Here is a 27,306-nt window from a genome sequence, read left to right as displayed (position 1 = left end):
AAGGTGAAGAGCTGTTTTTTTTTTTTAATAAATTTAAAACAATACGTTGTGCCACTTACAATAGGGCTATGGTGACATGGGTACATTGCTGGACTTTCTCGTATACTCAGATATGGGGATGGATATTTGAGTAGTAAACTGCAGGACAATGATTATATTTTTATATTATATACATTAAAGAACCATCAAATGAATAATATATTGAACAATTATTAAAAAAGTAAAGTTGAATAAATTGCACTCCGCAGCTGCATGAATAAAAAGTAAAGTACTACATCTGGTTAGCAGAAATAACCCAAAAGTTAAGCAATATAAGCTTTTGTATCTAATTCTTGCATGCAAAATTAGGTTGACCTAAGTGAACGCGAACTCAAGTTATCGTGTTTATATACATGCACACAGAATTCCAAAAATGGAATTTTTGGACTCAGGGAGGTCTAAAACGTTGAGATTTCATCAAAATCAAATTTTTAGTCAATCACAATACTTTCCCTATGAGAAAGTAAATCGTACTCGGAGGTCTAAAATGTCGAGATTCATCAAAATGTCGAGGTTGAATTTTTGGACGATTATGATACTTTTCCTAAACTTCATATAGAAGTAAAAACTTAAAACTTCACAGATAATTCCATTTATGAAAACCAAAAATGGTAGTGTGTATTGATCCGTGTCTTGATCCCATACTTAAAATCTGTGTGTCTATATTGTTTTATGAAGGAAATAGCAAAACATCGATCCTTAGAAAGGGTGGCTTGACATTTTCAAAAGTCTAAGGCTTTTATTAAAAATACAAGGCAGTGTAATCTGTTCAGATTTATTGTTATGTGTACAAAGTACAATAAAAAAAACTCACATGTGCTCTGCTCTTTCAACTCCGCTGCCTCCTGGCGTGATTCTCGCTCTGTAGGCCAGGTAAAGTAACAACGCAAAATTTAATGAGTGAAAAGTTGGTGTTGTTTATGAAGAAATATTCATACCATTTATATCACAACTCTCTGTTACAACTCATGGCAGAACATAACCACTGAAGATACCAAATGGCAAAAGCAAAAATCTAAATATTTAATGAAATACAGCTTGGTGAAGTGGTCGAGTGAGCGAGAAATGTAGTCTTACCTCAAGAATCTCTGCTACAATACTGTAATTATTTCTAATTTCCTTTCGTTAACACAAGGATTCCTTAGAAACAAGAAAGGCACGCTTCCTTAAATCGAAATACAACTTATTTTTGATATAGTGCCCTTCACCGAGTGCAGACGCAGAGGGCTCTGAACAAGACTCCGTTAAAATACAAGTGCAATTTACACACTAATTACTAAATACAGGACTGTTACACACAGGAAATGCAGGATTGTTAAAATACACAGACAACAAGGTAGAATCTGATTAAACATAAACCAAAAACACCTGCCCATTAATTTACTGATGAACTACGGCCAGTTGACAATGGAGAAGATTAAAACGAAAAGAGAAAAAAGTCAAAGACAGAGTCCTGGAGTCGATCCGCTTCCTGGGTTTTCTATAGCAGAGCCCGAGTTGGTCATCCATTCCAATGAGAGAATCTTTTCATCCAATGATTTCCACTGGTGTGTGGGTGTGTTTGTGTGTGTTTCCTGCGGTGGGGTGGCACCCCGCCCGGGATTGGTTCCTGCCTTGTGCCCTGTGTTGGCTGGGATTGGCTCCAGCAGACCCCCGCGACCCTGTGTTCGGATTCAGCGGGTTGGAAAATAGATGGATGGATTTCCAACACTCCATCTGAGATGATCTTTTTTTTATATGTCAAAGTGGATGCATTTTGTTTTTTTTTTTACCAACTATGAACCTGTGTCACTATTAGTCCCATTGTAAGCTGCAAGAACAGACAAGGTATGTTTAAAATTTATATTTAAAAAATTGCTTCACTTTAGAACAAAAGGTTTATGTGCCAAACTATAAATATAACAACAAAGCATGTCATTTGCAGAAATTCTCAGACGATTCTGCACTTATGGGGTCTATTGACAAAGAGGATGAGACACAGAAGAGGAGTCAGGTGGAGAAGTCTGTTTCTTGGTGCAAAGAGAGTTCTCTGCAACTTAACATCAGCAAAACCAAGGAAATGGTTACTGACTTTCACAGCACCAAAGAGCCTCTACGCTTGGTTGCTATTCAGGGTGTCAATGTTGAGGTGGTCCAGTCTTACAGGTACTTGGGGGTCCACATTAATGACAGGTTGGACTGGTCTCGGAGCACAGAGAAACAATAGAAGAAACAGAACAGCCTCTTCTTCCTTAGGAGACTGCACTCTTTTAATGTGAGAAGTGACATTGTTCACATCTTCGACAACTCTGTGTGTTGGGATAGTGACATCACTTCAAGAGAGGCCCAACAAAACAAAACCCTAATTAAAATGGGCAGGTTCAGTTATGGGACGCAGTCTGGAACCCGTGGAGGTACCAGCAAAGAAGAATTAAAACAAGCCGAGGGTCATTATGAACAATGCTGAACATCCCCTCTCTCTGACACACTAACTTGGAGGACTTTCAGCTGACAAATTATTCGGCAGAAGTCTGACAAGAAATGCGACTGGAGGTCCTTTATACCAACGGCAACACACCTGCATAGAGCCTCAGCGGGATCATCAAGTCAGACGTTTTCTGTCTTTTTAATCTTCTTCCTTTTTTTGTTACTCCAGCGTGTGTTCCGACTATAGTGTGCACGTACATTATCTGTGTATTTATTTAGTATTAAAGAGCCTCGATTAAAAGCCAAATATCCCCCTGGGGACAAATAAAGTTGAACCAATCGATCTAGAATAATTTATATTATACCACAATCGTGAAAAAATAACTTTGACTTAAAAAAAATGTCAAATCTTTCCTTTAAGAACTCAATACAAACGAGAAAGGAGCCAGCAGTCTGCCCTCCACCTTAATAATAATTTTATTTATAGGTGCCTTTCAAAGCACACATGGTCACCTTAAAGAGCACATTAATAAATTAATAAAATACTACAGTATAATAAAACCAGAATAAATACAATAATAAAACTGAATTTAAAATATATCAGCTAAAATTACCAGACAGAATAAGCCAGCTTGTTTTAAGAGGAGATTTAAAGGTAGGAAGAGAGTCGATATTATGAACGTCTTATGAGAGAGAGCACCACAGGCGAGAGGTTACTCGACTTAAGGCTCTAAATCCTGTGGTAGTCAAGCGAACAGGAGGTATAATAAGATTAACAGAGGAAGAAGATCTAAGGAAACGAGAAGGAATGGAGATGTGAAGAAGATCAGAAAGATAAGGAGGTGTCAGATTCTGAAGGGTCTTGTAAGTACTAAGCAGAATCTTAAAATCAATGCGATATTTAATAGAGAGTCAAAGGTGCTGAAGGACTGGAGTAATGTGTTCTGTGGAAGGGGTTCTGGTAATAATACAAATTGGAGTTTGTGAGGAAGACCACAAAGGACAGAATTAAAATAATCAATACGAGATGTAACCAGAGAATGAACAAGAATAGCAGTGCTGGTAGCTGAAAGAGATGGACGTAATATTATATAAAATATATTATATAAATGCAGACCGAGTAACATTATTAATATGTACCTCGATTTTTAAGGTACTGACGAGAATAACATCTAAGCTCTTAACCTGGGAGGAAGAAGAGATTAGAGAATTATCATTAATCAATGAAACATTACCACATTTATCCAAAACAGACTTAGTTCATACCAAAGTTTTACACGATGGTAGTGAGACCAGCTATGTTATATGGGCTGGAGACAGTGGCACTGACCAGAAAACAGGAGACAGAGTTAAAGATGGGCATGACGAGGATGGACAGGATTAGAAATGAGGACATCGGAGGGTCAGCTCAGGTGGGACGGTTGGGAGACAAAGTCAGAGAGATGAGATTGCGTTGGTTTGGAGAGATGCTGAATATATTGGGAGAAGGGTGCCAAGGATAGAACTTTTATGGTTTATGGATGTGGTAAGAGGGGACATGCAGTTGATGGGGGTGACAGAGCAAGATGACAAGGACAAGAAGAGATGGAACAAGATGATCCGCTGTGGCAACACCTAACGGGAGTAGCCGAAAGAAGACCACCCTCTGTTTTAATCACTATTTGATTTAAGAAAATTAGCAGACAGCCATGACATAACTTCCTTCAGACAGTCAGAGAGGGAAGAAGGTGAAAGAGCGGAATCTGGTTTAGTAAACAGATAGAGCTGGGGGTCGTCAGCATAACCGTGAAAATGAATATCAAATTTCCTAAAGATATGACGAAGGGGCAGAAGATAAAAAATAAATAGAAGGGGACCCAAGACAGAGCCCTAGGGAACACCACTAACAACTAGGCCAACCTGTGATCTGAAATTTTTTAATTGTACAAACTGTGTACGATCTGAGTGATAAGACTTAAACCGGGCACGTGGAGGGCCAATGATACCAATCCATTTTAATCTCTCAAGAAGAATATCAGGAGAGAGTGTAGTCCCATTTACTCCGGTGTGAGTTCATCATGAAGGAGTATGTTGAGTATTTGTAAAGAAATGAAAGAGAAAAAAAAAAAAAAGGAGTGAATCACTAAGAATTACGAAAACGTCTCAGGCCACAAATCATTTGGATGTTGCCCCGGAAAAGAGAAAAGAAAACTGTACAGTATAAGAATGACTCGCCAGACAGAATCAAAACACTAACAGTTCACAAAACTGGACATGTTCTGATATCGTCACGGATTGACTTCTAATTAAGAAATTGGGTTGGAAAGAAAGTCGCAGCCACTGCGACCACTAAAGGCCGCTCTTGAGGACCCCCTAAACTATGCATTTGACCAAACTTTTTTCCCACGATATTACATTATCCCAAACACTTTTTTTATATAAAGAGACTTCCAAATGCCGAATGACAGCTCCTCCAATTTAAATCCCCGCACCAGCGCTCCCGACACCTGCCCCAAAACAGACGGCACGCGCCTGACACACGCACGCGCACCACCCCCTCCTCCCGCTCTAAACCCGCCGGTTCGTCCGTTTTCACCCTCACCTCGCAGCCGTCCCGTTCCCACTTCACCGGCAGCAGCGGCGCGAAGTCGTCCAGGTGGCGTTCCCAACGAGAAGGCGCGTCCGCGAGTTTAAAGCACTTTGATCTCCCGTTTTAATTGTTTCTGCCCGTAAGGGAGTCACGCGTTTAAACCTCCTAATTAAAACTCGTGGATTGAAGGGAACAAAGTGCCGTAAAGTGCAATAAAAACAGATGCCGCCACAAAGCCCTGGCAGAGGCCAAAGGGCAAAGATGAAGGCTAACCCGGGGGGGAGGGGGGGTTGGTGTTAGTCGCCCCCTCCGAACCGAGCCTGCCGGTGCCTGGCACTCGTAAAATCTCCCGACTCGAGCGAAGAAAACCCGCAGCATGGAGCCAAATGCCGCGTCAGAACGCCGCACTCCAACAGATGCAAAGAGCGACCGTAACCACCCCCAAGCCGCGGCCGCCTTCACCCCAAAGCCAACTTGGGAAAGCCGCCAGCTACTTTTCCAAAGATGAGATGCCGTCCCCGCACAAGTTTTTTTTTTCATGTTGTTTTTTTTTTTCTTTCCCTCGACACTCAGGTTACCGCGTCGGGTGGTCCCAGGAAACGCGAGCCGACGAAACCCTCAGCGTTGAATGAGCTGCACACGCGCGGCTCGCTGTCTCCGAGTTGACCACAACACAGCCGGCTAGAGAAGTAAACATCTCCTACCTTCCACAGCCGCCGCGCATCCATGAAGCCATTTTTCGTGCAGCTGAACAGCGAGTGATGTTACCAGCCGCCGCCGTCATGACGCCACTTCCGCACAACATTCCAAGAGAACTCCCCCCCCCCTCCCGCGCACCTCCCAACGATGGGGAAACAGCGCCACCCTCTGGTGCTCACAGTGTGCACAACGCAGCCGTCGAGTCAGAGACGTTTCGTGCTGAACTTTGGGGTTCTCTTTTTATTTGTACATTTGGGTTCAATAATTTATCTTCCCGAATGTCGTGTGTTTGTGTCAGAGAGCTAAACTTGTCACTTGTACGTATGCTGTTTGAGGTCATTTCATTGCAATGTCTCAGAGAAGGTGGCCAACACATCTAACTGCAAGTCTTCTTCTTTCACTTCATCTTTCCCCACTTCTATGTGGGGTCCATGTGCTTGACCAACCTTCTCCAATACAGCCTGCACCGGGTCAGTCCCTGTTCCTTATAATCTTCCTTGTCTTTATCTGTTTTGGCTTCCTTCCCCTTTTATTCCGTTCCCATCACTCTTTTGTCCACATATCTATTGTTTCTTCTCATCACATGTCCATAGCACTACTGCCCTGAACTTTCTTAGATGTCTCTCTCATACTTTTGTTGTACCTCTCATTGTCTCGTTCCTTATTCTGTCGTTTATTGTAACTCCACACATCCATCCCAACATTTTCATTTCTGCCACATCTAACTTCTTCTCCTGTGCTCCCTTCACTATACATGTCTCAGCTCCACACATCATTGCTGGTCTTACCACTGTCTTAAAAACCTCACCTTTAGCCTTCTCCTTAACTCTTCAATCCCACAATCCTCCTGGTGACTTCTTCCAATTGTTCCATCCTCACTGCACTGTGCGTTATCTTTGCATTTAATTGAAATTGAATTTAATTGAATTTCCCCTTGGGATTAATAAAGTATCTATCTATCTATTATATAGTGCCTTTCACTCTATCTATCTATCTATCTATCTATTATATAGTGCCTTTCACTCTATCTATCTATCTATCTATTATACAGTGCCTATCTATCTATCTATCTATCTATCTATCTATTATATAGTGCCTTTCACTCTATCTATCTATCTATCTATCTATCTATCTATCTATCTATCTATCTATCTATCTAATTGTCCATCTTGGGCTGCCACTAATCCTAGACATTAAAATATATCAAATCTTTTCAATAGTAGGCCAACATCTGAATCCTGATCATCATTAAACCTCACATATTCTGTCTTCTTCTTATTATTTATCTTCAATCCACCATCTCCCAAAGCCTTTCTCCTTTCTTCCAGCTTCCTCTCCACCTCCTCTGTTCTGGTGCTACACATCACACTGTCATCAGCACCAAGTCTGTACTGGAGGGGATTGGTCTTTAATCCCACAAGTCAACACATCCATAAGAAGATAAAAGAGGTGAGGACGGTTCAGGTGATCCCTGGTGCAGACCTCCTCTAACTGAGAACTCATCTGTAATCCCCAAATCTACTCTTTTATTGTGAATTTCCCCCTGGGATTAATAAAGTATCTATCTATCTATCTATCTATCTATCTATTATACAGTGCCTTTCACTCTATCTATCTATCTATCTATCTATCTATCTATCTATCTATCTATCTTATAGTGCCTTTCACTCTATCTATCTGTCTATCTGCTATATAATGCCTTTCTATCTATCTATTTTAACCCGAGTCCTCACTCCCTTATTCTTATCCTGGACAATCTTCACATACTTCTCTGGTCCTCCTTTCTCTATCATGTGCCACTAGACCTCCTGATGTGACACTCCATCATAAGCCTTTTCCAGATCAATGATCTCCATATACAATCCTTTCTGTTTTTGTCAATGTTTCTCCATGAGATGCCTCAGTGCAAAGACAGCATGAGTTGTTCCTCTCCCTGGCATAAAACCAAACTGCTCCACCCCTGTGGTGTTTTTTCCCTAAGCCTTCTCTCTATCAGCCGCCCTGATGGCACAGTCCTTACGAATAACACTGCAGTTATGACCCACTGGGCTGGCTACTTTGTGCAGCTGTTTTAAGCTGGTTCTCCTGCTAGGTCGTTGGACATCTTTGGGTCCACAGTTCTTGACGCTGATCCTCCAATTAGCTCTGAAGCCCCCAGTTTCACTGAGATGGCACAGGTGGTGAACCAGCTGAGGGTAGGGAAGGCTGCAGGGATATGTGGTATCCGGGGTGAACTTTGGCCAGGCTGGTGATTATGCTGTCCCCTTGGTACTACAAGCAATCTTTGCTTCCATTTGGGAGACTGGCATCATCCCAACTGACTGGAAAATGAGACTTGTCGTCCCTATCTGGAAAGACAAGAGTGGTCATCTGGATTGCAGCAACTACAGGGAGATAACACTGCTCTCAGTGCCGGGGTAACATCATTTCTAGGGTTATCCTCAATAGGATCCGTGATCACTTGGTCACTTACCAGTGACCAGAGTAGTCTGGTTTATGCCTAAGAAGTCTACCATCGACCACATCCTGGCACTGAGGGTTCTCATGGAGCACAAACATGAATATCGGCGGAGTTTCTTTGCAGCCTTTGTCAGTTTTCATAAAGCGTTCGTCTCAGTTGATCGAGCTGCCCTGTAGAACATCCTGAGGGTTCGCGGGATCCCCTCAAGTTTGCTGGATATCATGGCCGGCCTGTACACTGGTACTGAGAGTGGAGGCAGGACCTCTGCATTTTTCCCAGTTGATTCTGGGGTTCGTCAGCAGTCTGTTCTGCTCCTGCTCTGTTCAATGCTTGTATGGACTGGTTGTTGGGCAAGGTCATGGGGTCCAGCAGCTGGGGGGGCATCTGGTGGTGAAGAGAGATTCATGGATCTTTACTTTGCTGACAATGCTGTGATCTTCAATGGGGGTTCTGACGGGGGTTCTTGAGAGACTGAGTGAGGAGTCTGAGTGTCTGGGCTTGTGAGTGAAAAACCAAAGTAAAAAACAAACTTCCAGGCCTTTAATGACCTCTTGGGCACGGCCATCAGCAGTGTGTCTGTCTGTGGAGAGAGTGTTGACCTCATCATTGAGAGGTTTGCTTACCTTGGCAGTGACATTCATGACTCTGGTGACTCTTCCTATGAAGTCAGTAGACGGATTGGGAGAGTATGGGGGGGTCATGAGGTCACTGGAAATAGGTGTGTGGCGCTCCTGATATCTGTAAAAGGACGAAGGTCCAAGTCTTTAGAGTCCTGGTGCTTCCTGTTTGTGAGACATGGACGCTATCCAGCGATCTGAGACAAAGACTCACAAGGATTACTTCCTGTGTGTCTCTTCAGAGAATCCTTGGGGGCCGCCGGTTTGACTTTGTGTTGCTCACGGAGTCCTGAATGAGGCACATGCCCTGCATTGTGAGGGCGCGTCAGTCAGTAACAGCACGGTGACGATGTGGCGCAATTACCCGAGGGTGATCTGGCATGCAGGATCCTCATTGTTGAGGGTTCGAGCAGCTGGACCAGGCCAAGTGGATCCCCACATAATACCTGGCTGCAGCAGATAGAGGGTCATTTCTGGAGGGTGGGACTGGACCCCGTGTCTGCCTTTGGGGGTCGTCAACTAGGATCCCGAGCTGTTTTGTCGTGTGGTGGATGCGGCTGTGCTGTGCCAGTGTATGCTCTCCGATCTGACTTTTCTCTATAACCCTTTCCCAAATTGTTATAGTGTGTGACATCAGCTTTATCCTTTGTAGAAGATCAGCCCGGCTACAGACAGACACACAGACCAACAATGTCCAAAACGCACACGTTTATTGTTCTTTGGCACAGCACAATGCACAAACCCCAATAAAGCTCTGTCCTTTCTTCTTTTCTCCGACCGCCTCTACTTCTCTCCCACAAACTCCGTCTTCTTCCTCCCGACTCCGGCACGCTTGCTGCAGTGAGGCGGCCTCTTTTATACCGTACCTGGAAGTGCTCCAGGTGCTCCTCGATCAAGTTCCGGCAGCACTTCTAGGTGTGGCGGAAGTGCTGTAGACCACAGCTCTGGAACTGTCCAGGCGCTCTCTGGTGGTGGCCACGGGCCTGCGCAGGGTTGAGCTTCTAAGTTCCAGTCCCATGGCACTGCCCTCTCATGTCCTAGGCGAGGTACTGCTGGGGATATGTCCACTCCCCCTCTCCTCTCCTCAAAAGGGCATCCATCTGGGCTAAGTCCCTGGCCGTCTATCACACCTTCTATAGTTTCCTCCACTCCGGTATTCTCTCCTGTTTGTAGCTAACCTGTTCAGCTAGGATCCCCCCATGATCTGCTCCCTGGCCATTGCCTAATTCACCTTAATGGTGGCACCGGCCCTGAGTCCAGTCAAATCAAACAACATTTCTTTCTATAGCACATCTTCATAAATGAAAGTCACTCAAAGTGCTTGAAAGTAATCCATTCAAATGCTGTAACATACAATTAAACACATTGTGCAAATTCTAGTGAAATGCTTAGTTAGAAAAGTTCAAGATAAGTATAAATCCATCCATTATCCAACCTGCTATATCCTAACTACAGGGTCATGGGGGTCTGCTGGAGCCAATTCCAGCCAACACAGGGTGCAAGGCAGGAAACAAACTCCAGGCAGGGCGCCAGCCCACCGCAGGGCACACACACACACATGCCAATCACACACTAGGGACAATTTAGGACCGCCAATGCACCTAACCTGCAGACACGAGGAGAACATGCAAACTCCACGCAAGGTGGACCCGGGAAGTGAATCCAGGTCTCCTTACCGTGAGGCAGCAGCGCTACCACTGCACCACCATGCCGGCCTATAAGTATAAATATTATATTTAAAAATAGTGACGAACTCCCACACATAGGAACTTCTGGCTAGAACAGGAGAGCTGCTGCTGCTGCTGCTGCTCATCACTGGCTTGCAGGTGGCAGTGGGACGTGGTGGTCACACCTGCTGGGCTGTGCTGCAGGCTGACATTTGAGTAGAGGGGGATCCAGCTGGTGGTGCCCACAAGTCCAACATGCTGATTGAAGTTAATTCATTGTGATGTCCATCCTGCTTAAGTCAGCAGCATTTTAGGGTTAGAAAGAGTCATCCATTAGAACAGAGTTGAGCAATGTCGGACCTGGAGGGCCGCAGGTTTTCATTCTAACCATTTTCTGAATTAGTGATCCTAATAACTACCAAATTAACTAAGACACAGATCCAGAGTTAGGAGTCAGTCCTTCACAGTGGCTACAGGTTTTTGTTCCAACCCAAATTTCTTAATAATGATTGCTCAAGTGTCATTTTTCTTCTTCTTTTTGGTGGTCTCTCTTGTTGAGGTTCTCCACCGTTAATTGTTTATCCCAGTCTCGAACAACAGCTGCATTCCCTGTTTTTAATGGCTCCTTATAAGCAGTGAGAGGCAAATGACAAAGGAGCGGGCAGTTCTCCATCCTGCTTGTCTCCATGGACACCTCTGTGTCAATTCATCATTAACTATCTGGTTTACCAAACTATTTGGAAGGAAACTGAAGAGAAAAACATGAAGAACTGAGGATTTTAGGCTTCAGACCATTTGGATGACATCCTTGGAATGGAAAAAAAAAATCTATGATGTAAGAATGAGATGACATGGCAGAGTTCAACCACTAACAAGTCACGATATTAAATCACATCTGTTACTGGTAAGGAATGCAAGGGTTAAAGTAGTCAATGACTTGCAGGTAAATGCAGACAGAGGCCGTTTATCTGATAGATAGATAGATAGATAGATAGATAGATAGATAGATAGATAGATAGATAGATAGATAGATGAAAGGCACTATATAAAAATAGGTAGATAGATAGATAGATAGATAGATATATAGATAGATAGATGGATAGATAGATAGATAGATAGATAGATAGATGAAAGGCACTATATAAAAATAGGTGGAGATAGATAGATAGATAGATAGATGAAAGGCACTATATAAAAATAGGTAGATAGATAGATAGATAGATAGATAGATAGATAGATGAAAGGCACTATATAAAAATAGGTAGATAGATAGATAGATAGATAGATAGATAGATAGATAGATAGATAGATAGATGAAAGGCACTATATGATAGATAGATAGATAGATAGATAGATAGATAGATAGATAGATATCTGTTCTCATCCTCTTAGATCTGAGTGCCGCATTTGACACCATTGATCACAATATTCTTAGAAATCTCCTTTGTCAACGGGTGGGCCTCTCTGACAGGGTCTTAAATTGGTGTGAATCCTACCTGGAAGGGAGCAAATTCTTTGTTAGTTGTGGTAATTATACTTCAAAGACCCCTGATATTCTATATGATGGTCCACAAGGCTCTATCAGGGGTCCGCTGCTCTTTTCAATCTACATGCTTCTGTTAGGTCAGATTATCTCGGGGCACAACGTGAGCTACCACAGCTATGCTGACAACACACAGCTGTACTTATCAATAGCGCCTGATGACCCCGACTCTGTTGATTCACTAACACAATGTCTGACTTGTGTTTCTGAGTGGATGATTAGTAATTATCTCAAACTAAATAAAGAAAAAAGTGAAATTTTAGTGATTGGCAATAATGGATATAATGAGGTTATTAGAAATAAACTTGATGCATTAGGATTAAAAGTCAAGACGGAGGTAAAGAATTTAGGGGTAACTGTTAAGTCTGACCTGAATTGTAAATCACATATTAATCAGATCACTAGGACAGCATTTTTTCACTTAAGAAACATAAAATTTAGACCAATAATATCATTGAAAGATGCTGAGAAATAAGTTCACGCTTTTGTTTTCAGTCGACTAGATTACTGTAATGCACTCCTCTCAGGACCACCAAAAAAAGACATAAATCAGTGACAACGAGTGCAGAATGGAGCTGCTAGAGTCCTAACTAGGAAAAGAAAATCCAAGCACATCACCCCAGTCCTGATGTCACTACACTGGTTACCTGTGTCATTCAGAATTAACTTTAAAATCCTGCTTATGGTTTACAAACCCTTCAATAATCTGCTCCATCTTATATATCGGAGTGTCTGACACCTTACGCTCCAAATCGTAACCTCAGATCTTCAAATGAGTGTCTGCTTAGAATTCCAAGAGCTAAACTTAAAAGAAGTGGTGAGGCGGACGGCCTTCTGATGTTATGCACCTCAAATCAGGAATAGCCTGCCAATAGGAATTCACCAGGCTGATACAGTAGAGCACTTTAAAACACTGCTGAGAACACATTACTATAGCATGGCCTTCTTATAACTTCACTTTAATTTAATCCCGATGCTCTGCATATTCAATTAATTATCATTACTATTCATGGTGGCTCCAAAATCCGTACTAACCCTACTCTCTCTTCTGTTCTTTCTCCAGTTTTCTGCGGTGACGACCTGCACCAACACCACCTGATCAAAGCACCGTGATGTCCCTACATTGATGGATTAAAGGCCAGAAGTCCACATGACCGTCATCAAGTCCTTCCATGAGAACCCTGAATACCATGAGGACTGATCATTTATGTTGGGTAGAGGGGGCTGGGTGGTCTTGTGGCCTCTGAACCCCTGCAGATTTTATTTTTTCTCCAGCCGTCTGGAGTTTTTTTTGTTTTTTCTGTCCTCCCTGGCCATCGGACCTCACTTTTATTCTTTGTTAATTAGTGTTCTCTTATTTTAAATTCTTACTTTGTCCATTTTTCTCTTTCTTCCTCATGTAAAGCACTTTGAGCTACATTATTTTTATGAAAATGTGCTATAGAAATGAAAGTTGTCATTGTTGTTGGAACAAAAGCCTGCAGTCACTGCGGCCCACCAGGACCCACATTGCCCACCCCTGCTTTACGCTTGTACTACAAAGTGAATCATTTCTGTTGCTGAGTTAATGAACGTTAATCAGAATGATGGAGCTCATCTCCCTGGGCAGTGACGTGGACACATTCAGTCGATATTTCAATGACCGGTGGTGATGGCTGAATCCAAAAGCCATTGGGGTGCCAACGTGGGTCATGCCTCTTAATCCTCTAAAATCAAAATTCAGTGCCTGAGGGCCCAGAAATGGAAGAGGAGAAAAACCAACAAGGCGTTGGCTCTTGAGAGCAGGTCTGTCACTGCTACGTCGAGGTCCAAACGCGACGCCAACATCAGCAGGCCTCAGACCTTTGTAGCACTGCTGCTGGAAGGGGCGGGGTTATTTTCCCTCAAGGGGGCGTCTTATCACTGAAAAAAGAGAAAAAAAAGACGCAGTTGGCCGTGACGGTGCCCCCTCTCGCCCCAGTGGGGTATTGCGTATCCAGATAGCACATTTTTAAGTTAGAACTGTAATGCGCTCACTTTTCTCACCATTACTCGTTCACTCATTTCCAGCCCCTTCCTGACTTTTCCACTCCATCTCATTCAATGAGGCGAAAACCGTCCAGCACTGAAATAAAATCTGAAACAAGAAGATGAAGCAGGATCTCCACAGTGATCAAATGCAATAGCATCAGAACTCACCGTGACTGGCCATGACATGTAAAGTTCGTCCAGCATTCTACATTAATGGAGACAGCACTGGGTTCTTTCCACCTTACCTTTATCGTTGCTCCAGATCTTCGCTCTTTTCATCTTCGGATGAGCTGCTCCTGCGGTGAGGAGCGACAGGCAGCGGTGATCACAGACAAACATTTTGTGGCAATTCATTTTCTTACTGCAAATGTTTGGGATGCACCATCTGTTGGAATGAAAATGCAACCCATGTTATTACTACATGCGTTACAAAATGCATTTCAATAGATGGTGCACTGCAGACATTAATGTGGAGCTCTAAGTTGATTCCTTTAGATTTCAAGGAGCATAGCTGGTTGATTGTAATAAGTGAGCAACAGCAAGATAAAGCAAAAGCTCTGATAATAAATGCAGAGAAAAGTAAAGAAATGAAAATAACAAGGGAAGGACAAAAAGACAAATGTGGATACTGATAAATGGAACAAAAGGTGCCAATAAATGAATACCTGAGAGTGATAATAAGTGAAGATGGAGAGATAGATGAAGAAATCAGAAACAGAATGAACAAGGCAAATAAAGTATTTTATCAAATTAACAAAAGAAAGAATTAAGTAAGCGTAAAGGTGAAGATCCATCTACGATAAAACCACACACAGTATGTAGCAAGAATGTTATACACAGCAGAATGTTGGACAATACTGGACAAACAAAGATCTAAAATAACAGCTTTGAAATTGTTGCATTTCAGTGAGGGTTCAAATGCCATTTTTATGTATATTTAGTTTATTATTTATGTTAGCACATTGGATTTTTTAGTTTCCTTACGTTTAAGTAGCTTTTACTATGTGCCATGTGTTTTGTGGGTGGTCCCCCAAGAGCCGAGGTCCCCCACATGCTCACCACCATCAAAGGAACTGCCCTCAGCCCTTTAAAGGCTGGGCTACCAACAGTCCCTTGCGGTTCATTGTGAATGTGCTCACGGTGTGGCCAGTGTTTTTTTCTGTACTTTTGTGATTATCTAGAATTTTTTATTTGATAAGTGGGCTGTCCATTTAGTCCGGTATAAAAATACACCCCCCCCCGATCACTTTCCGTCATGGCTGCCTTTTCCTCTTTGAACAGAGCCGTCCATTTTTGTTGCTCTCCCCTGATCAAACTGACCACTCCTACAGTCGAACGTGTTTAGCTGGGAAAATCACATTGACCTGGTTTAGCGACTCCAGACTGGGCGGGTCAGAGCTTTGGTCATTCACAGCCCACCATGTGAAGTTATCAGTTGTTAGCATTTCAGCTATAAACCTCCTTCACGTGCCTAAGCAGGTACAAGAGAGTCACTGCCATTCTGGTGTTGCCAGGCAACAGAAGAAGCTAATTTTCTTATTTTTAGACACTTATTTGGCATTTTAATATCATTTTTGTGCTGCTTCTTCTACATGTTGTCCATCCATCCATTATCCAACCTGCTATATCCTAACTACAGGGTCATGGGGGTCTGCTGGAGCCAATTTCAGCCAACACAGGGTGCAAGGCAGGAAACAAACCCCGGGCAGGGCGCCAGTCCACTGCAGGGCACACACACACACCCAACGCACCAAGCACACACCAGGGACAATTTAGGATTGCCAATGCACCAACCTGCATGTCTTTGGACTGTGGGAGGAAACCCACGCAGACACGGGGAGAACATGCAAACTCCACGCAGGGAGGACCCGGGAAGTGAATCCAGGTCTTCTATATGTTGAGCCTATTTTTAAATTTTCTTCCAAACCCAAGCAGCCAGATGGACACACAGATACACAGACGGACACACAGACGCTTGTCCTTTTGTTAAGGTAGTGTGAAGCCCTGGGTGCGTACAGCCACCCTAAACCTGACACAGACAGGCAGGACACAAGCTTCACCGCACAGCTCACCTTTATTCACACAAGGAAGCACAGAACCACAGTACAGAAAGCACCCACTGCACACTTCAGCACAAAACCCTTTTCTTCTCTCTTTCTCTTCCTTTCTTTTGCCTCCACTCCTCCTTCCACCCAACTCTGGCTCCTTGAATGGAGTGAGGCGGCTCCTTTTAACTCTGCTCCAGGTGGCTCACTCCCTGGTGTGGTGGAAGTCCATTGTAGGGCCCCCACGGAACCCAACAGGGTTGTACCAAACTCCAAGTCCCAATGTGCCACAGCCGCCCAGGAGGGCTGCCCTCTAGTGTCCCAGGGGAGGTGGTGCCTCAGATCGGAGATGCTCTATCCCCGAGTCCTTCCAACCAGCTGGCGTCCCGGCCGGGAAATGGCTGAAACCGCCTGTCACTGTAGATAGTCTTCATTTTTTGGCATAATCTTTCCTTGTGTTTTTGTTGTGTTAGAGTGACCCTAATCTTTACCTTTTATTATGTGGACCTTAACAGAACGTCCCAAACCCCATAGGCCTTCATCAGTTACATCGTCTTACAAGGCAGAGTACCGGAATGGACGAGAATAAAGAGTGACATGTTTATTCAAGGATTATGGGTAATATGGGCAAAATATAAGGAGAACACGAATGTGTGGGTTAAAGTAACACAACCTGATCACAGTCTGTCTAATTAGGGCTCATTTATACTTCACGCTCAGAACGCATATAGATAGATAGATAGATAGATAGATAGATGTAAGGCACTATATGATAGATAGATAGATAGATAGATGTAAGGCACTATATGATAGATAGATAGATAGATAGATAGATAGACATCATGACTGCCACACGTTCCCAGCATTCATTTGACGCATACTCTGAGCAGGTCCTCAGAAATGAACGCGACGCATGCGTGAGTTGCAGTACCAGCAAAAAGTCAGGGGGCACAGTGTGATAAAAGTCGGAACGTGACGTCAGAGTCTCTGTTTACTATCGACATGTGACAGAAAGCCTCTAGCAGATCCCACGGGGATCGATGTGCGTGCTTCGATGTTTGATGAATGGTTTGATGTGGTGAAGCAAAATGCCGACATACAGATGTATTCGTGGTGCTTTTATATTCATTATAAGAAAGAACGGCAGGGTATGCAGTATATAGCATAGTACAAAGCAAATAAATAAATAAAGAAGATTAAGACAGTAAATTCAGAGAAAGCCTAACAGACAACAGAATTGATGGTCTAGCACACATCAACAACATTTATATTTATATAGCACATTTTCATACAAAAAAAATGTAGCTCAAGGTGCTTTACAAAATGAAGAATAGAAAAATAGAAGACACAATAAAAAATAAAAATAAGTCAACATTAATTAACATCGAATAAGAGTAATAATAATAATAATAATAAGAGTAAGGTCCGATGGCCAGGGCGGACAGAAAAAACAAAAAAAAAAAAACTCCAGACGGCTGGAGAAAAAAAATAAAATCTGCAGGGATTCCAGACCATGAGACCCCCTGACCAGTCCCCTCTGGGCAATCTACCTAACATCCTCTTTGGATTTAGGGTTCTCATGGAAGGACTCGATGATGATGGTCACGTAGACTTCTGGCTTTCAGTCCATCAATGTTGGAGCATTACATACACAGGTTACATGAGCATCTTGACAGAGAGTTAAACTGAGAGAAGGGGAATGAAGTCAAGTGGAGCTAAAAGCCTTCCTGAACAGATGAGTTTGGAGTTGTTTTTTAAGAGAATTCATGGAGTCATCTGATTTGATTCATTTCGGTAGGTCATTCCAGAGTCTGGGCACTTGCTATACAGCTGAAGGTCACCCATGGAGTGTAGATTAGTGGAGGGCACAACAAGATGGCCAGAATCAGAAGACCTTAGTGAGCGGGCAGGCATTTAGTGATGGAGAAGGTCACTGATGTAGTTTGGCGCGAGGTTATTTAAGGCTTTGTAGGTTATCAGTAGGATTTTCTATTCGATTCTGTAAGACACAGGGAGCCAGTGAAGACGGAGCAGGATGGGTGTGATGTGCTCGCTGCTGCTGGTTCAAGTCAGGACTCTTACAGCCGAGTTTTGAATAAGCTGGAGCTGTGATATAAGATTAGAAGGGGCGCCTGCCAGCAGCAAGTTACAATAATCGGGATGTGATAAAAGAATGGACAAGTTTCTCAGCATTAGAAAAGGAGAGGAAGGAGCAGACACGGGATATGTGACGGAGGTGAAAGTAAGAAAGTCTCTGATGAGATCACCGCCAAGATGGACTGGGAAGGAGCTCATTTTATTAAGTTGCATTTTAGTTCCAATTTGCAGGAGTTCAGTTTTGTTGCAATTTAATTTTAAAGAGTTCTGCTTTATCCAGGTTTTAATTTCACTGAGGCAGGTTGTGAGCTGAGAGAGCTCTAATGAAGTTCCACTTTTAACATTGAAGTAGAGTTGAGTATCATCTGCATAAAAATGATAGCCCAGTCCATAGCTACGAATAATATGGCCAAGGGGAAGCATATAAATACAGAAGAGAAGAGGGCCGAGGACAGAGCCCTGAGGAGCTCCTTGTGCGACTGGCGCCGAGCTGGATCTGCTGTTGCCTATCAGTCAGATAGGACTTGAACCAGTGGAGGGCAGTGCCAGAGATACCCAGCATGTTCTCCATTCTAGACAGTAGAATGTCGTGTCTGACCCGAGTGTCAAATGCTGCACTGACGTCTAATAGAATTAATATGCTGGTCTGTCCAGAGTCTGCTGCCATAAGCAAATCGTTGGTTACCCGTAGCAGGCAGTTTCACAGCTGTGCTGCACCCTGAAACCAGACTGAAAAGGTTCCATCAAATTATTAGACGTTAAGTAATTGGTGAGCTGGGAGGCTACGACACCCTCAAGAGCTTTTGACAGGAAAGGTAAGTGAGAAATTGGCTGGAAATTGTTAAGATTGTCAGCATCAAGGCCAGACTTTTTTAACATGGGGGTTACAGAAGCGATTTTAAAAGTGAGCAGCACAGAGCCAGTGAGTGTCAAGGGATGAGTTTATTATTGATGTACCAGTCGGGATTATGGCATGAAGGCAGGATTTAAGTAGTGAGCTGGGGATGGGGGTCCAGTATACAAGCAGTCGGCCTCATCTTACAAAGCAGGTGTGACTGGTGAGAACTTAGAGAAGGAGCTGGATGAAGTGGGAAGACAGGAAGAGAAATAAACAGATGATGTATTTATGTTAGTTGAATTATTTAGATCTTTAATTTTGTTACAGAAAAAGTGGAGGAAATCCTCACAGACTTCAGTATTAGAGGTAGTTGGGCCAGATGCGGGTTTGAGTAGTTTGTTAACTACAGAGAACAAAACCTTTGGATTATTGTCGCCACTTTCTATTATTCTGCCATAGTGGGTGTTCTTAGCAGCAGTTAGTGCTTCTCTGTAAGCTCTTTGGTGGTCAGAGAAAGCCTGGATGTGCACGGTGAGGCCAGTCTTACGTGACATTCTCTTAAGAGTTGTCCCTTGTCTTTTTAGAGAGTCGAGGCTGGGGGGCTGTCAAGAGGCAGGACCTGTTAAAGCCCATTGCGGCACTTCTTGTGTGATTTTGAGCTCTACAAAAATAAATTGTATTGTATTGTATTGGTGCTGATTTTGTGCGTGTGTGTCCACTGTAGCACAACGCCGTTTGATTTCCTCGATCATATTTGCTCAACTTTTGCACAGCTCTAATAATTTTGTTATCCAATAGATGGATTTTTTGGAAAACTGCTCTTAAATATCTTAATAAACGTACACGGGTCCACCCTCAAGTCTGTTCCTGGCTACACTCCTGGTAAAGGTGAGTTCAAGTCTACGGTGTTACCAAGGTGGTACCCCCGAACCCTCCTTCTGTGTTTTATTTACACTCTGTATCTTCCTTTGTGTTCTGCATGTTTTGTGGGTGGCCCCCCAAGAGATGGGACCACCTGCCTATGAGCATCACAGTGCTGCCCTCAGTGGCTATAAAGTCTGGAAAAACTCACAGTCCCTTGCGGTTCATTCTGAATGTGCTCATAGTGGTGGTGGTGGTGAATTTTCTCTCATGATTATTCTTATTGGGCTTTTGTGGATGTCTCGTGTCACACACGTGCACTTAGGAGGCAGTCAACAAGCCCTGAGGCGAGTGAAACATCGGGAGACGAAGGGTTAATTTGCGGTACTAACGTCTCTCTCTTTCATCAGACTAAAAGAAGAAAAATAACCTACCTCACACACTTCCGGGTTCGCAAGATGGCTGCCAGACGTCACGTCCGGCTCCATCTTGATGATGTCACGTCTGGTCTCCCGAAGATGGCATCACTTCCGCCATATCATCACATCCGGTCTCCTTTTGATGACGTCACATCCATCTTGTAGTTATGACGTCATCTCCTGCCACGTCAATCCCACCCACCCACCATTTTTCTCCAATATAAAAACGCCATGACTGTATTTTCAGTTGCTGTTTAACAGTATTTTGATCCTCATTATTTATTTCTTTACTTTGTCCGTTGGACTTTATATGGGGATGGTCCCCACTCTTTTCTGTTGTGGAATTCTTGTTTATTTACGATAATCGATTCTTTGGCTGCTGTGCTCCGTTTTTTGATAATTCTTTTGGACTCGGACATGGACTGTGCTTCCTTTGGATTGCCTGTTTTGAAGACTTTGCCGTCGGTGTTTTCTGTGCTCTTTGGAGCTTCTTGTCAATCAGATCCTTTCTGGAATAATAAATATTTTTAATTAGAAAGATGCTACCGGGCGGATCTACCATCACAGTTAGGGCAAGTTGCCTTTTTATCAAACCAACTCACCAGCACCCCCCACCACCACTTGATAAGAGACGGTGCCTCTGCGATCCCAAATGACCAAGAAAGGGAATCACCTGATGAAATAATCAATGTGCCCAGGAGATGCTGCCATAGCTGATAAGGTCAACAGAGCAGAGGCAGTCAAGAAAGAATGTGCCCAGCTACACGACCTGCGTATCCCACGCCTAGAGACCGTAGCCAAATATGGCGCCAACAAAAGAAGGGTCCACAGGCCCAGGATCCAAAATCAAACAGACGGCACCCTTCATTGCACAGATTGTGCTCAGTCCATTGGGAACGTGAAAAACCAACTGCAGAGTTCAAAAAAAGAAGATGAAAGTCCCAGGGTAACCCTAACCCTAACCTCAGCACCTGCATCCAGCACTAAAGCAAGGGCCCAGGAGATGCTGCCAAGGAAGCAGGACATTAGAACATGAGAATAAAGAGGACGAGCCACCAGTCCTATTCACTTATAACATCAAGTCGTGTCTCCAGAGGACCTAAAAGTCCTACACGCTACCACACGACTTGGTCACTTATTCCAAGTGTCTGTGGTTGTCTACATGAAGAAAGATGTTTGCAATGATCAAGCCGGATGATGAAGTAATCGAGTCTTGCAGCAAAATCAAGGGTGAGAAATACTGCCTATCTATCTATCTATCTATCTACTGTAGTGCATTAAACGACCCGGCGTCCACGGCCTGCATTTTACAGTCTTCTCTCACACGTCAAAGGAGTGTCTGCTCAAGCCGAATGACACCCTGGTGCAGTTTGGGTCTCCATATTACAAAAAAAGACAAAGCAGCACCAGAGGAAGGCTGATTGAGGAGAACATGGAGTGCAACTGAGGAAAGCTGAAGAAGGCTGAGCTGTTCAAGTAAAAGGAGATGAAGAAGTGACACGACCAGAGTGTTTCATTTATGAAGATGTCAGAAGGGAAAATTTTTTGTACAATGGGTGATTTTTTTTTTTCTTAGGCAAACAAACATGTAAATATTATATTTAGAAGACAGAAGGGACAATAGGCACTGCTAAAGGGCCTGAGTAATTGTAATACCACTATAGACCAGCAGGTGGCGGGGTGCGCTGACTGTCTTTCTCAGTTCCTTGCAGACCATACTCGGGAAATCCCGCCAGGCTCCGGCGCCCTTGATGACGTGACTTCCTGTCCTGACGACATCACTTCCGGTTCGGAACCCAAATATGTCATCACCTCTGGTCTCAATGATGTCACTTCCAGTCCTCATGATGACGTTACTTTCTGTTTGGGCCTTTAAAGCCGCCATGTTTCTTTTTCATCTAATCAGTTCTGTCTTGGACTCAAATGAATTAACATCTCTGTTCAACTAAACAATCTAATTTGCAGCCATGGAAGTAGGATAACTGATGGATGGAATAATATACAGGTGGCTGCCCCAAATCTTTATGATGTCTGTGTCTCATCATTATCACAACACCCATTTTTAGGACTGAGGTGATAAGGCCAAGTTCCTGAATAATCCTGTTACTGGTCATGGTGATGGTTGTTTACAGGCCATAGATAATTGCTGTCTTGCAAAAGAGTCTGAACTGCTGAAACATACAAACAATTCAATATTGTGATAACAGAATGGCCTCCTTTCTTGGAAAAGGTTTGCTATTTACCTGGCGGCTTGAAAATAGATAGATAGATAGATATAATGAAAGGCACTATATAATAGATAGATAGATAGATAGATAGATAGATAGATAGATAGATAGATAGATAGATAGATAGATAGATAGATAGATAGATAGATCCTTCAGATCGACTCTTCTGCATAGGATGTCATCTACCTGTGGGCATCTTCCTCCACTCTTATACGTCACCCTATGTTCCTCCAACTTCTTAAAATACGTATTCACCACAGCCATGTCCATCTTTTTGACAAAATCCACTATCCCCTGACATAACCTGGACTTGGGACCAACTGAAGAGACGCACTGGTTTGTGCATCCCCTGTGGCTGGGTTAAAATGAACTCCAGATGGCTGGAGAAAAAATAAAATCTGCAGGGGTTCTGAGGCCACGAGACCACCCAGCCCCCTCTAGCCATCCTACCTAACATCAATGACCTCACAAATCAGTCCTCCTGGTATTCAGGGTTCTCATGGAAGGACTTGGTGATGACGGTCATGTAGACTTCTGGCCTTTAATCCATCAATGGAGGGACATCACAGTGCTTTGATCAGGTGGTGATGGCGCAGGTCGCCACCACAGAAAACTGGAAAAAGAACAGAAGACAGAGTAGGGGTCAGTACGGATTTTGGAGCCACCATGAATAGTAATGATAATTAATTGAATATGCAGAGCATCGGGATTAAATTAAAATGAAGTTACGAGAAAGCCATGTTACAGAAATGTGTTTTCAGCAGTTGTTTAAAGAGCTCCACCGTATCAGCCTGGCGAATTCCTACTGGCAGGCTATTCCAGATTTTAGGTGCATAACAGCAGAAGGCCGCCAGCCCGCCTCACCACTTCTTTTAAGTTTTATTCTTGGAATTCTAAGGAGACACTCATTTGAGGATCTGAGGTTACGATTTGGAGCGTAAGGTGTCAGACACTCCGATATATAAGATGGAGTAGATTATTGAAGGCTTTGTAAACCATAAACAGGATTTCAATGTTAACTCTGAATGACACAGGTAACCAGTGTAGTGACGCTCAGACTGGTGTGATGTACTCGGATTTTCTTTTCCTAGTTAACATTCTGCACTCGTTGTCACTGATTTATGTCTTTTTTTGGTGGTCCTGAGAGGAGTGCGTTACAATAATCTAGTCGACTGAAATCAAAAGCGTGAACTCATTTCTCAGCATCTTTCAAAGATATAAGAGGTCTAACTTTGTTATATTTCTTAAGTGAAAAAAATGCTGCCCTAGTGATCTGATTAATATGCGATTTAAAATTCAGATCACAGTCAGTAATTACACCTAAATTCCTTACCTCCGTTTTGACTTTTAATCCTAATGCATCAAGTTTATTTCTAATAACCTCATTATATCCATTATTGCCAATCACTAAAATTTCAGTTTTTTCTTTATTTAGTTTGAGACAACTCCTACTCATCCACTCAGAAACACAAGTCAGACATTGTGTTAGTGAATCGAGAGAGTCGGGGTCATCAGGTGCTATTGATAAGTACAGCTGTGTGTCATCAGCATAGCTGTGGTAGCTCACGTTGTAACCTGAGATAATCTGACCTAACGGCAGCATGTAGATTGAGAAGAGCAGCGGACCCAGGATAGAGCCTTGTGGACCACCATATCGGATATCAGGGGTCTTTGAAGTAAAATTCCCACAACTAACAAAGAATTTTCTCCCTGTCAGGTAGGATTCAAACCAATTTAAGACCCTGCCAGAGAGGCCCACCCACTGACTAAGGCGATTTCTAAGAATATTGTGATTAATGGTATCAAGTCGTTCGAGTCGCTCTGCCTCTCGCCATGTGTCAGAGCACACCTTACCTTCACTTAGCTAGCGTTACCAGTTTGATCAGCGGACATCATCATCTACAGATGTTAAGGAGTAACGTTTGACGTATTTCAGAGAGAGATCAGAGCTCCGTGTGTTTTAGAGGGTAGCTGCTCATTGGCAGAGATATCACAGCCAAGCAGGGGGACGCTCTCCCATCAGAGCTGAACACGATCAGATACAGTGCCAACGTTTGACGCTGGGCCAGAATTAAATCTTTTTGATTGATTTTTAAATTGTGTCGTCTTTGACTACTAAGTGGGCGGAGCCGCAAGGGACAGCTAATTCTTTAATATTTTCGCCTTATCTTATTTTTCTTTTCTTGTAACTTTTTTCTTTTGTCACAGTGAGTGACATTGGCGTATGAACATGTGTTACAGAAACAAGCACTGTTGTTGTTGGTTCACACAGGCCTCCATCGACACGGTGAACGCCTTCATCAGAGAAGACCGGCGAATTGTGTTGTCCGCTGTGGCTGCACATTGGGATTTCATTGGAATCTGCACACGATGACTTGGGGTAACACAAAGTGTGTGCGAGTTGAGCACCCAAACAGCTTACTGATCCGCACAAGTAACGCTGCATGGAGTTTCCAACCCAGTTCCTGAGACATCATGAAGAAGGTCTGAGTGCTTTGGAGCGGATTGTCACCGGAGATGAGACAAAGCCTGCAGTGGAAACAGCCGTCTTCTTGTAAAGGAGAAATTCAAGTGACAGCCCTCTGAGAAGAGAATCACGACGACCTTCTTTTGTGCACTCGGGCTCTGCTGGGGGTCTCCCGGGAATGCAGCCGTTTCCTGTTTGCTCTCGAAGCTCCAGGTGCTGTCATAGCGGGTCCTGGGATGGAGCAGGTCAGTCGCTGCGGATCTCCAGCTTGTCCAGGGTCTCAAACGCCAGGGTGTGGCTGCTCTCTTTGGTAACTTGAACTGTTTTGGCACAACAAACCAATCCGCTCCACCAGCTGCTCCCGCCAAGCCAGGAAGGAGCTCATCCGCATTTCTCCTGGCACAGCCCGAGTCATATATTTTGTTTTCCCTCACAGTGTAGTAATGAAAACAAGAGCAAGCAATGAAGCACAAGAGGTCTGAAAAGAAAGGATAATCTGTTGTCCAGTGTCGGGTGCTGTGCCAGCCAGCCACAAAACCGCCTGTGCTTCAAAAACCAAATCTTGATCCATCAACTCTTCCCCCTACCACCAAGTTACCTTCCATCCATCAGCCAACCCGCTATATCATAACACAGGGTCATGGGGGTCTGCTGGAGCCAATCCCAGCCAACACAGGGCGCAAGGCAGGAAACAAACCCCGGGCAGGGCACACACACTCTCCACACACCAAGGACAATTTAGAATCACCAATCACCTAAGCTGCATGTCTTTGGACTGTGGGAGGAAACCCACGCAGACACGGGGAGAACATGCAAACTCCACGCAGGGAGGACCTGGGAAGCGAACCCGGGTCCCAAGTTACCTTTTATTGCTAAAATCCTAGAAAAGGCCGCAAACTTACTGCTCCTGGCTTTCCTAAACAAACATCAGCTTTTTGGAAAATTCCTATCGGGTTTCACAGCACATCAAAGTATGGAATCGGCTCTGTGATGAGTGACCCTGTGATGGCAGTCGATGCCGAGGACGGCGCATGTCTGACCCGACCGGATCTAACAAGTGACCACACCATTTTGTTAAATCGTTTGGAGCATTTGGTTGGCATTCAAGGCACTGCCCTCACTCAATTGAAATATTGAAATTCTGTCAATACTAATAAGTTTTCCTCTTCCTCTGCTTCTGTGACCAATGGAGTGCCTCAAGGGTCTATTTAGGCCCCCTCTCTCTTTGTCCTTTAATGGTCCATCTTGTCATGACTTGGTAGGAGTTTATTTCCATCGCTAGGTTGCTTCCAGCGTTGCTAGGGGCGTGGCCTCTTAATCGACTCAATGGGATAAAAGGACGGCTAGGAATGTAAATCCTGATCCGCTCTGTAGATAGAGTCCCAAAAGCACTGTGGATCTTCAGAGGGCGCTCCTGCCGCCCAATCCCGACACAGTCAGACGCAGAGGCACAAGTGCAAGCACACGCGCTTTTTATTTTTCTTTTCCTACGTGGGAGAAACGCCTTCCCCGTTTCCCACAAGTATAGAATAGAATAGAATGCCTTTTATTGTCACTATACTGTACACGTGTACATTGAGATTAAAAGCAGCTCCTTCAGTGCAGACATATACGTGGAACATCACAGGCGGCCTTTGGGGGTGGTGACCTGAGGGGGGGCCCCGCGATAGGAGATTCTTTTGTCACCGTCAGCTCATCATACATATCTAGTTTGTTAATTTTGCGTGCAAAATGTTTCTGAATCATTAATTAAGTTGGTTAAAGGCCACTAAATCAATATAAGAACAATTACAATACGTAATGTAATCAGACAGCCAATGGTGCCTACATAAGGCACCATGTTTTTTAACAATAATAAGGCGTACAGCCCGTGAGCATGGTGGTACGGCATACAGCCTACACTTATGGCTCTTGGCCCCGCATATGACACTCGCCCAAAGCCCCACGTACTCCTAAGGCCGCCTCTGAGAACATCCATCTATTATGCAACCTGCTATGTCCAAACTACAGGGTCACGGGGGTCGGCTGGAGCCAATCACAGCCAACACGGGGCACAAGGCAGGAAACAAACCCCGGGCAGGGCGCCAGCCCACCACAGAATATGTAGAACACAACAAGTAAACAAACAAACAAACAAACAAATGGTGCAAAAAGTTCTGTGACGCTATCTACTGTACATATGGAAAGAATAATAACTATTGCACTATTGGGTCATTGCACACAATTTAAATATTGCACAATAATGATGATCATGTGCAGTGAGTAGCAAATGCTGGACCCCCAGAGTAATGATATTGTACAGTATACAGATATTAGTATCAGTACCATTTAGATATTGGA

General features: G+C 43.7%; 1 protein-coding gene and 1 long non-coding RNA gene across 2 annotated transcripts in view; both read right to left on the bottom strand.

The window, feature by feature from the left end:
* Window positions 1–5,808, bottom strand: part of pik3c2a (phosphatidylinositol-4-phosphate 3-kinase, catalytic subunit type 2 alpha) — a 231,006-nt gene extending 225,198 nt beyond the window's left edge. Inside the window, exon 1 of the mRNA XM_039740786.1 lies at window positions 5,719–5,808. The gene's annotated coding sequence lies outside the window, so the exon portion shown is untranslated. The remainder of the gene's footprint in view (window positions 1–5,718) is intronic.
* Window positions 5,809–13,497: 7,689 nt separating this feature from the next.
* LOC120516724 lies at window positions 13,498–22,991 on the bottom strand. The gene is made up of 5 exons (XR_005630896.1): window positions 22,950–22,991; window positions 20,287–20,780; window positions 14,257–14,396; window positions 14,018–14,117; window positions 13,498–13,903 (listed from the first exon to the last, which is right to left on the bottom strand). It is a non-coding gene; the product is annotated as an uncharacterized LOC120516724 (long non-coding RNA).
* Window positions 22,992–27,306: the final 4,315 nt, after the last annotated feature.

This window comes from Polypterus senegalus, chromosome 1 (assembly GCF_016835505.1).
Source record: "Polypterus senegalus isolate Bchr_013 chromosome 1, ASM1683550v1, whole genome shotgun sequence".
Lineage (NCBI taxonomy): Eukaryota > Metazoa > Chordata > Cladistia > Polypteriformes > Polypteridae > Polypterus > Polypterus senegalus.
The sequence above is the reverse complement of the archived record's forward strand: the minus strand, read 5'-3'. Positions and strand labels throughout refer to the sequence as shown.